The 14,596-nt window shown below is 42.0% G+C and overlaps 1 pseudogene; it reads left to right on the top strand.

The window, feature by feature from the left end:
• Window positions 1-5,836: 5,836 nt before the first annotated feature.
• On the top strand, window positions 5,837-9,183 carry LOC116898540 (annotated as a pseudogene).
• Window positions 9,184-14,596: the final 5,413 nt, after the last annotated feature.

Here is a 14,596-nt window from a genome sequence, read left to right as displayed (position 1 = left end):
TACACATATGCTATTTTAGGTTTTTGAGGAAGAACTTTACAATTGAATCTAGTCTTGATTGGAACTATCTTATAAGCCCCCAACATGATAAAACCTATTTTCTTGATAAATGAGTAAAAGTAATTAATTTTGCTACAATCTTTTACCTCTGAAAGTTAACAACAAATGTTCTAGTTACTTCAGACCAGTGTTTCCTAACCTTCCTAATGCTCTGACCCTTTAATATGGCTCCTCATGTCGTGATCCCTGACCATAAATTTATTTCATTGCTACTTCATAGCTGTAACTTTGCTACTGCCATAAACTGTAATGAAAATATCTGATATGCAGGATAGTTGATATAGACCCCCTCCCCCAGTGCAAGTCACAAAACACAGGTTGAGAACCACTGCTTTAGGCAAAAGAAACACAATAAAAGTGTAAGAAGTGGGCGCTACTTCCTCTAGGCCATGGAAGTGGGGAGAAAAGAGCCCTGGAAACTCGACTTTGAAGGTGAAGGACGTTAGCTTGCGATTGTCTCATGACAGAGGAGCCAGAAGACACAATTCCTTTCTCTTTCTTTCTACATCTGAGATGTTCTACCGAGGCTGACTGAAAACAGAGGACAAGCACACACCAATGTCACAGATCAGTAGCTGCCTAGGACAGAAAGCAGGTTAAGGAAGGTAGGAGAAGAATCTTGAGTCATAAACAGGAGGCATCAGGTAATCCAAGGGTGATTTTATATTGGCTTCATGTTTTAACTGTGGATCCTTATTCAAGTTTAAAATCACACAGAGACCAATTACTTAAGACAAAGGCATTTACTAGTAAGGGAGACTTAGAACCCAAATTCATACTTCATTGAAATGCCAACAGAACACTGTCCTCTATATAATATTCCAGTGCCCTCAAAAACCAAAGTTGAACTGATAAACATAAATAACAATATTTCTCTTGTCATTAGTAGGTTGTCCCCCCGCCAAAAAAAACCTCCAAGCCATATCATGGCATAAAATATTACTTTCTACAAAAAAGCTTCTAGGACGAGAACTAGTTTGAAGGGGTAAAGGGAGCACTCATCTTTGTTTCTCCTTTTATCATCCTCCCAAGACACTGTCCACTCAAACGCTAAAAGCTGCAGTGCTTGAGAAGGCCTACTTCTTCTCCATTCTTCCCAACACTTGGTATTGGTGTTTTAGCAGATATTTTTATTGTATTTTAGAACTAAAACTAATGCCTAAGAGTGGGGAGATGGCTTGATTGATAAAGTGTTTGCCATACAAGCATAAACATTTGAGTTCAGTCTCCAGAGCACATATCAAAATATATGATAGATAGATAGATAGATACATACATACATACATACATACATACATACACTTATAGATATATACATAGATATATAGATACATAGATGCATAGAAACATAGATACATAGATATAGATGATAAATAGATGATAGAAATATAGATGACAGATATATAGATACATAGACAGATACACAGATAGATGATAGATAGATAGATAGATAGATAGATAGATAGATAGATAGATAGATAGATAGACAGACAGACAGATAACTATAAATTATAACACATCTGTAATCCTAGTGCTTAGGAGATAAAGACAAACAGATTCCTGGGTCTCACTGACCAGCTAGACCAGGTTGATAATGGAACTCGAGGCCTGTGAGAGAATCTGTCTTAAAAAGCAAGGCAGATGCTTGTGAGAAACAGCTCTGAAGTCACCCTCTGGCCTCTACACATATGCATATATGCGTCTATACACCTGTACACACACATACATACATGTTTTAAAACATATTCTTGTTAATTCAACTTGAACTTCTTTTGTTACCAATCAGTCCTTTTTTCTGTGTATGTTTATTAGTCATTTGAATGTTGCTGTTAGTTATGTCTGCCTTCTTCATTGTGAATTGCAAAGGCTCTTTATATAAATGATGTGGGTAATAAATATCTCGTATGTCTTCAGTATGGTATTTTAAGACGTAGAACATTTATTGTCTATGGAAACACATTTATCAATATTTTCTTTGCAGATTTTTTTCATTTCCTTTATGCCATGTACAAAAAGTCCTTCACAACAAAATGATCTCTTTGTGGATGAGCAACCCTGACCTCTTTGTCCTTTACTAATAAGGAGACAAGAGCTGCAGAATGACAACATACAGTATCGGTGAGCTCAGAAACCAACAAGAGAAAACACAAAAACTGCAAATTGCTAGATGCAAGCAAACAGTGGAGAACGTTACTCTCAGCATCAAAAGTGAAGAACAACTGTGATCTTGAGAAATTAAAATTGCATCTTTTCCTATCATCACGTCTGATTCGGTATCAAGCAGGCCTATGGCATGAGCAGAGAAAGCTCCCAAGAGATGGAGTTTGTCAAAGCCACAGAGTTCTGGACCTGGACCTGAAAGCTTCCCCATCCCCAGGAGGGGCCACAGTCTCTCTCAGATACAGGTACATACAAGTCCTAACAATGTTAATAACCTGGTTAGGTAATCTCTTGTTTCTGAGTGATTGAAAAGCAACTGTTTGACCAAAAAGGCTATTTTTAAAAAGTGTAGAGCAGGAGGCACGAGAAGGAAAGCCTACCCACTCCCGGCCACATGCACCTGGCAAAGCCCCCCTCCCAAGGGACCACTCCTCCCCAGACAGCTGGTGTTTCCCACCCCCGCCCCAGGCCTGGCCCCCAGCCATAGACATGCTCCAAATGATGTCTATCCTACACAGATCTTTGCAGATGCTATTTTGATAAAACCCTAATCCTTTCCCTGCCCCTCTGCCATTAACCCTCAACCCCCTGCCTTTGTGTTTGTGAGCCTGTGTGTTTGGTGAAAGGAGGGGGCAGGAGACAGGGTAGCTTCAGAATCAGCAAACACAGTCTCCAGTTTCATGGGCTGAGCAATGCAGGGAGATGGATGTCTGGTCCCAGCTATTGGAGACAGACAGGGGCTGGAGAGAGGCCACCCTATTTGGCCTTCCACTGTCTGGAAATGCAACACAAGAGGGGTAGCATAGAATACTAGGAATGTACGGATCTGTTTCTTCTAGGTATAAATACAGATTTCCTTTTCCATCTCCTCCTCCCCCCTGCCATGGAGTTGCCAGATGAAGGATTTTATAAGTACTGTGGTAAATAACAAAAATAACTATTTTTGTTACCACATGGGGCATGGTACGTAGGTAGGTAGGTAGATGGTTGATAAATAGATAGAGACATTTTTGTTTATCTAAATTTAAACTCAAGTTATATGGATGGAGGTGAATTTATTAGCATTTTAACTAAATCTGGCTTGTAACCTTATAGCCCCTTCCACTAAATACATCACTGCCCCTGGCACATTCCATGAGAGAAGACATGTTCTTTCTACTCCCTTTTCTTGTAAAGAGGTCTTCTAAAGCTTGGGGTACAGCCCAATGGTACAGCTCTTGCCTTGCATGAAACAAAGTCCTGAATTTAACCTGCTCCCAGCATTAAAAATATAAAATTCTTGGCAACAGTATTAGTCACAATAGTTCATGTTATAGTTCGAGATGCATTAACCTGGCCACTATACTCTTAAAAAGATGTTTGTGTTTCTTAATAGAAATGAATATGAATTGGAGCTGAGGGGGTAGCTCAGTGGTTGTGTTCTTACCTAGCATTCACGAAGCCCTCCGTTTGGTCCCAGATTCTAAAACAACAACAAATGTACGTGAACTTTATTAAAAAGCTCTGCACACGACCCAGTAAAATATGAATTCTTTTCCTCGTTTTATTTATTACAAAAATAACGATAACAGCTCAGCTCCCTGAACTTCAGTGAGCCACCTCCTGCCTTCAGGCCACGGAATCCTGCTGGCTGCTCCATTTCTCCACCGCCACCGATCAGGGTGAGTGCCTAAGATTCCCTTCTGCCAAGAAAGGACATTGTCAAAGCTGGCAGCAGCTGCTGACACAAGCAACTCTTGCAGCTTCCCCTGCACCACCCCCCTTGCAAATTCCACCCGTGATTTCGCTCTTGGAGCTTTTAAAAGCCCAGGTGTAGAAGCTTTGTCAGAGGAGAATTTAAAAGATAAATAAAGCAAAATCCCCTTGGCATCAAACTCAGCTCTAGCTTGGGGGAGGGGGAGAGCTTCTAGGATTCAGCTGCCCATGTAAGGAGACAGTGGCTACTTCCTAGTCCTAACTCCAAAACTAGGGAAAAGTTGGAGCATAGGGCAGGGATGCTCCCACTTTTCCATCAGTGGAACTACTAAACTATACTAGAAATACCCAGTGAGGTTAAACTTAGGTAGGGGAGCAAGTACAGACATAAACCAGCCAGTTAGGTGAAAATTCATCCCCACATTCCAAGGCTAGCTGGGTCGTATGACTCAAGTGACAGTTACCAGAGGTCTTGGAGCTTCGCTATTTCTACCTACAAATTAGCGCTAATCACTACGGCACGGTATTGGTGTCCCTGGATGGATAACAAGAGCAGTATTGAACGTCACTGTAGTGCCTGGCATGTAGGAGGTGGAACTGTGGTAACTGTGAACATTTGCTATCAAGAACTTTGACATCTTCCAGGACAGCCAAGGCTACACAAAGAAACGCCATCTCAAAAACTCCAAACCAAAACAAAACAAACCACCGAAGATCATTGATGTCTCCTGTTTCCTTCTACTTTTACCTTTAGTCCAAAATATATGAATCTCTTCTTCAACCATCAGCACTGTAGATTCCTCAAAGCCATTTCCCTTCTTCATTCTCTCGTTTCCCCTACCCTTTCAATTCCAAACAATTCTAGAACTCTGTGCCTGCAGGCTGGGAGGATGACTTACTCCATAAAGTGTGTGGGATACAAGCCAAAGAACCTAAGGACACCCCCAATATTCATGCTGAAAGGGGGAGGGGGAAGCCGGATATAGTGGGACACATTTACAAACTCAGAGGTGAACACAAGTAGATCCTTAAAGCTCATTGGCCAACCACCTAGCTGAATCTATGAGAGACCCTGTGAAACAAACAAAACAAACAAGGCAGAAGACAATTGAAAAAGACACACGATATTAATCTCTGGCCTCCACATACGTGTATATACATGTGCATACATATATGAGTACATATATACACTAAAAAGAAGAACAACAACTATTACTACTACCACTGCTGCTACTACTAATACTATTAATTACTACTTCTACTACCACAACTACTGCCACCACTACTACTACTACTACTATTACTACTACTGCTGCTGCTGCTGCTACTACTCCAGGCCTGGCCTGGTTTTCTTAGGTACATTAGGGAAACCATAGTCATGACCATGACAAAATGGATCCCTCTGCTTTGCCATCACTGATCTGTCATCTAGGTAGCACATTCTACCAGTCTTTCTCTTATTGTCACCTTCGCTTCCTGGTCCTTTTCTAGAATCACTTTGACATTTGATCCGGTGACCCAGACTAAAGCCACGCTTAGTGTCAGCTATAGTCAAGGATGTTTCATAACCATTTAGTATCCTTTGACTGAAGAACGGAGCCATGAAAATTCACAGGAAGCTAGAAAAGTTCTCCAAAGCTATCATCTCAGTAATGTACTAGTTTAGGTGTCTGTATCTACCCAAGCTACCTATTAAACCAGCGACGGTCAACATTTGCCTCTGGGCAATTAGGATATGCATGCTAATACAAGAAAATGCCATTTTGCATAGCTTGTACCTATCTGAATAGTCCACCAACATTCACTAATGTGTGCTCTGTTTACTCAACAAGCATCTAATGTCAGAGCCTATAGGGTGCCAGTTGCCTGAAACAGCTGTTAGCCTTGTGCTCACGACCTCAGTTCTAGCTGAAGAAATACCATGTACATCAGGTTCAAAGACACAACTGTTGCTGACCCTCCTATCCTGAATGAGAACTCGTATACATCCTTCCCAGAAACCCGTGAGCCCTGCCCATGTATTTCCTCCATTCACTACTATTCTTGGTTTTACAAAGATAGCCTTACATTGAAGGCAATTATGTTGTATGCATCTGCCCCTCAAACCTCATGCTCCTTGAGGTCAGGGGCCCATAATTGATTAAACCTGGGGACCCCCTAAACAGTCAAATACCTTATACACAGGAGCTCCATCGGTACTTTCTGAACCCTGTTTTTAACCTCAGTGCAGTGGACTTATATGTTGTATCTATATATAGATGATACACATATACATACAGCTAATAGTTCTATGAACTTAGACTTCTCTGGGATTCAGATTCCAAAAGAAAACAATGGTTCCTTCCCACACAACTGCTGGAAAAAAATTAAAAATATACATCAAGTTCATAGAACAGCTCCTAATACCTATAATTACTCTGGAAATATATTAAACTTATTATTAATGCCAGTATGCTGTATTCTTTTAATTGTAAGTTCCTTATTAAAAGGTCTATATCTGGATCTGCAGGCAGCAGTAAGAAACTGCAAGCCACTGGGCTGCTTGGCTTGAACTTCTGAAACCTCAGAGGCCACCCCCAGTGACTCACTTCCTCTAACAAGGCCACACCTCCTAATAGTGACACTCCCTGTGGGTCTGGCGGGGGGGGCGTTTTTATTCAAATCACTACAGACAACAAGGAATAGGTCATTTTTATCTATGCTTCCTATCACACAACTTAGCTTGCAGTTCTGACTTTCATAGAGTCATGGCATTGCAAGATGAAAGTCCTACAACATGATGTCAGAGGATGATGGGACACTTCTGACTGCCAGAGAGCTAGAGACAAGGCTACATGGATCAGTTCTGTGGCCATTGAACTTCAGTAAGACTCCTGATACTGTTTTTCACTTTAGAGAGAAAAAACAGTCTTTACTTATAGCTTCCCATGATAACTGTTCTTTCTTTGCTCTCTCTCCAAACAAAATCCCACTAAAGATCCCAAGAATACCCACATCTTCCACGGAGTATCCACATCTTCCACGGAGTATCCACATCTTCCACAGAGTATCCACATCTTCCACAGAGTATCCACATCATCCACAGAGTATCCACATCTTCCACGTGCCTGAATAATTGACTGTAGGAGCCAGGCCCGCAAAGCACTAGTTTAAATGCTGCTAGGGCCATTCATGGGCATCTGGCCTGGCAGCAGAGAAGCAAGCCCCTGGACTGCCATTCCCACAGCTAGCTGCCATAACACCCTTTTACCATTATCTGACCCTTTGGGCACATCACACTAGCTCCTCAGGGGCCTGGCCTGCCCATGTCCTGGCAAGCAATAAGGTTCAGAGTGTCTTTACACATAGCAGCTTGGGGAGGTAACTTTGCCAGGGTCAGAGAGGACAACAGCAGCAACAAAAAAGGAGAGTGTTCTGGAAGAGGAGGAGGAGAGACATTGATAGAATACTACAGTGGATGCTTTTGAAAAATGCTCCCCCACCCCCACCAGCCTTTGTTCCCTGGAGATCTTCCATTTAGTCCAAATACAGCTCTGGTTCTAGAGAAGCATAGGAAACATGTAGCTTTCAATGTGAAAAGAAAAAGAAAAGAAAAATGAAGTAACATCCCTACATTCACTCTCTTTTCTTTCCTTTCCCGCCGCTACCCGATAAAATCTCCTTCCAAGTGCTCCCCAGCATGAGCCAAGCTAAGGGCCACCAGGAGTTCCTGCTTGTCCCCAAAGGCAACAAACACTGGATGTCTGTGGTGCCATTCACAGAGACAGCTCTCTGGAGTCCAATGACACAGGCTTGTGATTGAGTCACTGTGGTCCTCGGGTCATACCATGGGTTGTACTTTATATTCAATGGAGAACAAATTTAAGAACTTGAAACAGGGAGGGCTTGAGGTTAGACAAAAGGATGCGGCTAAGAACAGAAGGTGAAAAAGCCCAAAGCCCTCTTCCAGGGAGAAGAAAGTATATGCCTTGGAGTAAGTCTCACTGTAGCCCTGGGCAACTGGCACCAACACGTAATACTGTCAGTTACTTTAACTATAACACGAGGCCTAACCTTACCACATGTATCTCATGTTTTGCTTAAGGTTTATATGTACATGGTAAATTGTAATCAAACTTGATATGTAAATAGACTGTACTCTACTTGGTCTCTGCCAACCCCAAGCAGCCAATCATTCAAGCCATGTTTAAATAAGAGAGATACCAGCTGTAAACAACGAGGCCATCTCTACGCTTCACTTCTGTTCTCTGTCCGACGTTCTTCTCTGGCTTTAAATATAGCCCATCATGTTGTGGTAGGAGGCGTTCTTAATTATTTTTGATCGGGGTTACTACCTGAGTCCAGGATCATAAACCGATTAAGGTGGCAAAGAGTGTATTTGTTGTGTTTTTTTTTTTTCTCTTTAAATGCATCCTGTTTCTGAAGGGTCATGAGGTTTGGTTAAGTTTGGTAAATTAGCTATGCCTTCCCTCCATTAACCGAAAAGAAGACGAAGAGTAGATGAAGCAACTGCAGAAGACAAAAGGCATCGAGAGGACGCTCAGATAAAGTAAAGAAGGCGGGGCTGCGTTTTAGAAACCGACCCGTGAAGCTTTGCACTTCCTCTTTCCAGCCAGCTCTGAGCGATGGGCATCTCTCTGGAACTGACACAAGCACCGCGAGACTGGGGTTAAGAGAAAAACTACCACAAGAAGCTGAAGTCTGAGGTGGGATGACCTACGGCCAACACTAAGATTGGTCCTCTCGGCATACACACAGTCCGAGTTTGAGGAGGCAGTAAGAACTGTGCCCTGAGATTGGATGTGGGGAACCTTTCCTGAGGCTCTGAGTGTTGTACTCACAAAACAGGGATCGTTGATGCTGTCTACAATGCATCCAATGAGCTTGTCCGCACCGAGACCCTGGTGAAGAGCTGCATTGTGCTTATTGACAGCACGCCATACTGTCAATGGTACAAGTCCCACTATGCACTGCCCCTGGGCCACAAGAAGGGGGCCAAGCTGACTCCTGAGGAAGAAGAGATTTTAAACAAACAAACAAACAAACAAACAAACAACAAAACAATCAAAGAAAATTCAAAAGAAATGTGTTGAAAGGAAAAAGAACACCAAAATCAGCATTCTTCTGGAGGAGCAGTTCCAGCAGGGCAAGCCTCTCGTCTGTACTGCCTCAAGACCAGGCCAGTGTGGCAGAGCAGATGGTTACATGCTCGAAGGCAAGGAGCTGGAGTTCTATCTGTGAAAGATCAAACCCCAGAAAGGCAAATAAACCATCATTCATGGCTCATGTAATAAAGGTGTTTGCTGTTCTGAAAAAAAAAATCTGTGAGATAGAGAAGTATCTATCTCAGTTTCTCAAATATCTTGAGAGGGGTGGGGGGAGGAGAGAGAATGAAAGAGAGAGAGAAAGAGAGAGAGAGAGAGAGAGAGAGAGAGAGAGAGAGAGAGAGAGAGAGAGAAGCTAGCTCAGACACCGGGTCATGACACAGGTATGGAAGGACAAGGATGGAGGATAAATCCACTTGACCACTAGGCCATTCACTGGGCTCTGAGCTATGAATACACAGCACTATAAAAAGCAATGGTAAGGGGTTGGGGATTTAGCTCAGTGGTAGAGCACTTGCCTGAAGGCAAGGCCCTGGGTTGGTCCCCAGCTCCAAAAAAAAAAAAAAAAAAAAAAAGCAATGGTAAGTTGTCAACTGAAGATAGCGATTGCTTGCAAGTCCCTAGAAGCAAAGGCACCCAGGTCCCTTCCTCTATCTCTCACAGCAAGGAGGCTGCCTGTCCCCTCCTTTAAGGAATTCAAAGTAGAAGAGCCCACCTGGACTGTGTGGAATTCTACAGGAACCTCCTCCCATCCATTCCTCACGAATCCCCTGACCCTACTCGTGTGTCCATCCTCCAATCCACCCACCCCTCGGGCTCTGTGCTATGGAGAGCCAGGTGTCCACCTTACAGACAAGAAGTTGGAGAATTCTCTGGAAAACTGGAAGGATCTGTGGAAGAGATCCAGCATTTAAGGGTCTTCCAACGAGAACTATCACTTGCAGGTTAATCAGCCCAAATGATAGAACCTGAATAAATAAATCCCAACAGCCGCAAGGCCCTGCTAGCCAACACACACTCCAATCCATTTATCTGACATTGTGAAGTGCAGCCGACATGGAAAGAGTGTGGACCAGCACAGCTTAAATAATCATATTAAAAACACCTGTGCCTCCCACTTGACTTAGGAAACAAAATCGCGCCAATCACTTCAAATGTTTGCAAGTTCCTGCCTCATTGGGTTCTCTGCCATTTTAAAGTAACCACTGTGACCAATTTTGTTTTCATCCCTTTTGTTTGGTTTTGATATTTTGCTTTCCTTTGTAATTTTGCCACACATGCATGTGTCTTCAAACAATCCATTGTTTCATTTTGCTTCTTTTGAAGTTTACATAAACAGAGTCATAGTGTATTTAGTCTGTGATTTGCTGCGTTTGCCCAACATTATATACATTTGAGGTTGAGCTGTGCCGAAATGGGTACGGATATGTATTCTTTTCAGTGATGGAAAGAGCAACATTGTTTGACCATCCTGTGATGTATTTATGCATTCTTTTGGGCGTGGATTTGGGTTGTTTCTTTGTCTTGGGTTATTATGAAACATAACATGTTGGTAGACTTCATGTGTGCTATCCACTCTCTCCATAACATGCTTTCTTTATTCTGTGTGCGTAGAAGCTGGGGCATACATTTTGCTCATGCTGAACTGTGAGAAACAATGTAAAAGAATGCCATTGGTGAGCTTTCTTCCTCTCTACTCCACCATCTATGTGAGAATCCTCAAGCCCCACAGACTTGCCAACCCTTAGAACTGTCAGGTACATTAATTTCTGTTAGTCCTAGAAAGGGAGTGGCCCGTGCTTTTGACTTTGATTTGCATTTCTCTAATCAATAATAAAGTTGTGTATTATTTCAGAAGTTTACAGACCATTCGCCCATTCTGTTTAGTAAAATGTCTATTTTATTCGTGTGTGTGTGTGTGTGTGTGTGTGTGTGTGTGTGTGTGTGTGTGAGATATGTGTGTGGTATTCACATATGTGGTGTATGTCAGTATGTGGTATATGCACACATGTGTATCTAAGTGCAACAGGCTCAGGTGGGGGCCAGAGGGAGACATCAAGCACCTTGCTTTATCACTCTCTATCACAGTCCCTGAAAGCAAGTCTTTCACTGTATCCAGAGCTAGACTAGCAGCCAGCAAGCTCTAGCTTGCTCCTACTCTGCTTCCTCCCTGATACGCAGTATCAGGGTTTTGGGTGGCCACACCCACCAGATCTGTAACTGGTTGGTAGAGATTTTTTGACATCAGAAAACCTGACACAGTGATCACTGGTCTAGAACCAAGAACCCAGATGTAAGTTCACATGCCTACTGCCACCTTGGTTTTTTTTACAAAGATGCCATATATATTAGAGGAAAGGTAGCATCTTTGACAAGTCATGCTGGAAAAACTGGTTATCTACATGTAGAATGAACCTTGTTCCTTCTCTCTCACTCTGGACACAAACCAATTCCAAATGGATCAAAAATCTCATCAGTCCCAAAACACTGACACTCGTAGAACAGGTAGAGAGTGCACTTCAGGATATGGACCCCAGGAAAGACGTTCTGAGTGGGAGGCTGGTCCCCACGGAAATAAGATCAACAAGCAGCCAGTAGGGTGTCATGGAGCTTCTATGCCGCCAAGGGAACTACTGGTCAATGGAAGAGGCAGCCTATAGAATGGAGAACAATCTTTGCCAGCTATGCACATGACAGAGGACTCATTTCTAAAATACATAAAGACCTCAAGGAAACTAAACACCAAAAAAACCTGCAAGGGGGGATAACGTGTGGGATGTAAATAAATAAAATAATTTATCATAATAAAAGTGGATACATTTTTAAAAAGTAGGCTATGGAACTGGACAGACGATCCTCAGAAGAAAGAAGACAGATGGCTAAAGAAACATTTTTTTAAAAGTATTCACTCTCCTTATTCATCAGTGCAATGCAAATTAAACCTGGTTTAAGATTTCATCTTACCCCAGTCAGAACAGCAAGGATTAAGAAAAAAGAAGCCAACAATCTCTGGCAAGGATGTGGGAGATAGGATCTTCCTGCATCCATGATAGGGACACAAACGGGTGCAGGCACTGTGGCATATGCGATTCCTCAATAAAATAGAAACAGATTAGATATATGGCCTAGGACCTACTTGTACCACCCCTGGGCATATATCGCAGAGTCTATATCCTGGTCTAGAGGTAGGCTCATCCACTTTCATTGCTGCTCTATTCCCAACATGGAAACACCCAGATGTCCATCGGCTGGTGAGTGGATGAGGAAAATATGGCAGCTATATATACAACAGACTTAATTATCTGTAAAGGAAAATGAAATCATGAAGTTTGCAGACCCACAGTAGCATTACATAGACTGAACAGGTTATATTTAGGAATATCCATGTGTATACATTGATACATGCAACAGAAACGAATAAAAAAGAGGTCATGAATTTGAAAGAGAGGAGAGGTCTATGGTAGAGTCTAGATGGAAAAATGGAAGAGAGAAATGATATAAATTATACTCTCAAAAATGAAAAGATGTGGCTCCATTTGACTTTGTGCATTGTAAGACTTGGATCAACATCTCACATACAAAAGTTAGTTCATACATGCTGGGTCAAACTTTAATGTATGTCAGTCTTAAATTTTTTAGGTTCAAATAATTTTAAGAAAAAATTTTCCCAGTTTCTTTAGATTAATAACAGAGAACAATTTTTCTTTTATAGGGTATTATATCTTTAATTACATTCTTTACTTATTCTATACCTTAAATTAAAAAACAAAAAACAAAAAAGATGTGTGTGTGTGTGTGTGTGTGTGTGTGTGTGAATGTGTTTACCTGCACACATGCGCACACACACAGTTACATGTCTGGCACCTACAGAAGTCAGAAGAAAATGTCCAATACCCTGTAACTGGAGTTACACATGGCCAACTGCCATATAGGTGCTGGGACCAGAACTTGAGTCCTCTGGAAGAGCAGCAAGTGCAAACAACCATAGAGCCATCTCTCCAGCTCCAACTTTTCTTAAAATGATGTTTTATAGGATGTTCTTTGCAAACCTTGGGAAACAATTTACACTCCAGTAGTTTATTTTGAGGATGTGACCCAGAGTAAGGAAAAGGAAAAACTAGGATAAGGATACTGTGGTGGTTTGAATGAAAACTATCCCCATAGGTTCACAGAGAGTGGCTCTATTAGGAGGTGTGGCCTTACTGGAGTAGGTGTGGCCTTGTTGGAGGAAGTGCATCACTGGGGGTAGAAATTGGGGTTTCAAATGCTCAAGCCAGGTCCAGTCTCTCTCTCTCTCTCTCTCTCTCTCTCTCTCTCTCTCTCTCTCTCTCTCTCTCTCTCTCTGTTGTGTGATGTGTGTGTGTGTGTGTTTGTGTGTAGATGCATGTATGTAAAGATATCTCTATGGGAGCCTTTCAATGCAGTTTTCTTCCAGGAGGAAGGAGACTTACTGACACATACTTATCTCAATTTACTAGATTTGCCTGCTCCCTAGACACACGACTTGCCTATAGTAATCAGAAGTCTTTGCAAAGTGCAGTAGTTCTCAGGGAAGTATAGATGGAAAGACTGTAGGAGCAGCCCTTGCTGTCTAGTAGTTTTGTGTGTGCACAAGGTGCCAAACAACCAATTAGAAACTCTGAGAGTAGAGTCATCAAACTTCTTTCCTCCCACCGGAGAAACATGAATCAGATTATAAACTCATTAAAGAATGACTAATAGCACCTTAGGGATGAAAAATTTGAAATCATGTCTAATCCAGGGTTTCTTAAAATGTAGCTTCTGGAGCAGCAGTACCAACATACAGAAACATTCATAATTACAAAATTTTTTGTCTTCAGCTAATTTTACTGATTCAGAAATTCTGGGGGTGGAGCCCAGTGATGTGAATGTTAAGGAGTCTCTTACATGATTGTTGCGGACATTTAAGTTCAAGACCACCCATCTAAAATTATCCTGTTGGAGTAGGAAGGAAGAATGTTGGCAAGTTTAAGAGCACAGATAGCACTGTGCAAGAATGCGTGTTCTCACATACATTCTCACTGACGAAGAGACTTCTGTTTTCTTCCTCTGAGAAAGGGACAAGAAAATACTTAGCATTGGCTACCCCAAAACTAGGGTTTGGGGTTTGAATTGAATTTTTTTTGTGCAGAGCTACCCACTGTACAGCAGGATCCATGCCCCCTCCTAGGCTCCCAGAGCACCCTGGGTGTATTTCTAATGCTCTACACCTCATACCTATTGATAGTGAATGTCTATATGACTTATGATTATTTGTTTATAGATGTATTCTCTGCATCTGGTGTAAGTTCTAAAGACTAAGATTTGAGAACGAGTTTGAATGTTTGGCTTTGGTTCTTTAGCATTTATCTGGCATATGAGAGCTAAGCAGTAAATAAAGAGGGTAGGGAGGAGGGAGAGAAGGGTATAGAGAGAGAAGGACGATAAGTGAGAGAAGAAAAGAGAGAAGTGAAAAAAGAGAGAGTAAAGGGAGAGAGGGAAGGAAAAAGAAGGAAGAAAGGAATAGGGAAAGCTGTAATCTGCCAAAGATAAGATCATTCTAACCTGGCTATTTC

This window comes from Rattus rattus, chromosome 4 (assembly GCF_011064425.1).
Source record: "Rattus rattus isolate New Zealand chromosome 4, Rrattus_CSIRO_v1, whole genome shotgun sequence".
NCBI lineage: Eukaryota > Metazoa > Chordata > Mammalia > Rodentia > Muridae > Rattus > Rattus rattus.
This window is presented reverse-complemented; position numbering and strand designations above follow the sequence as displayed.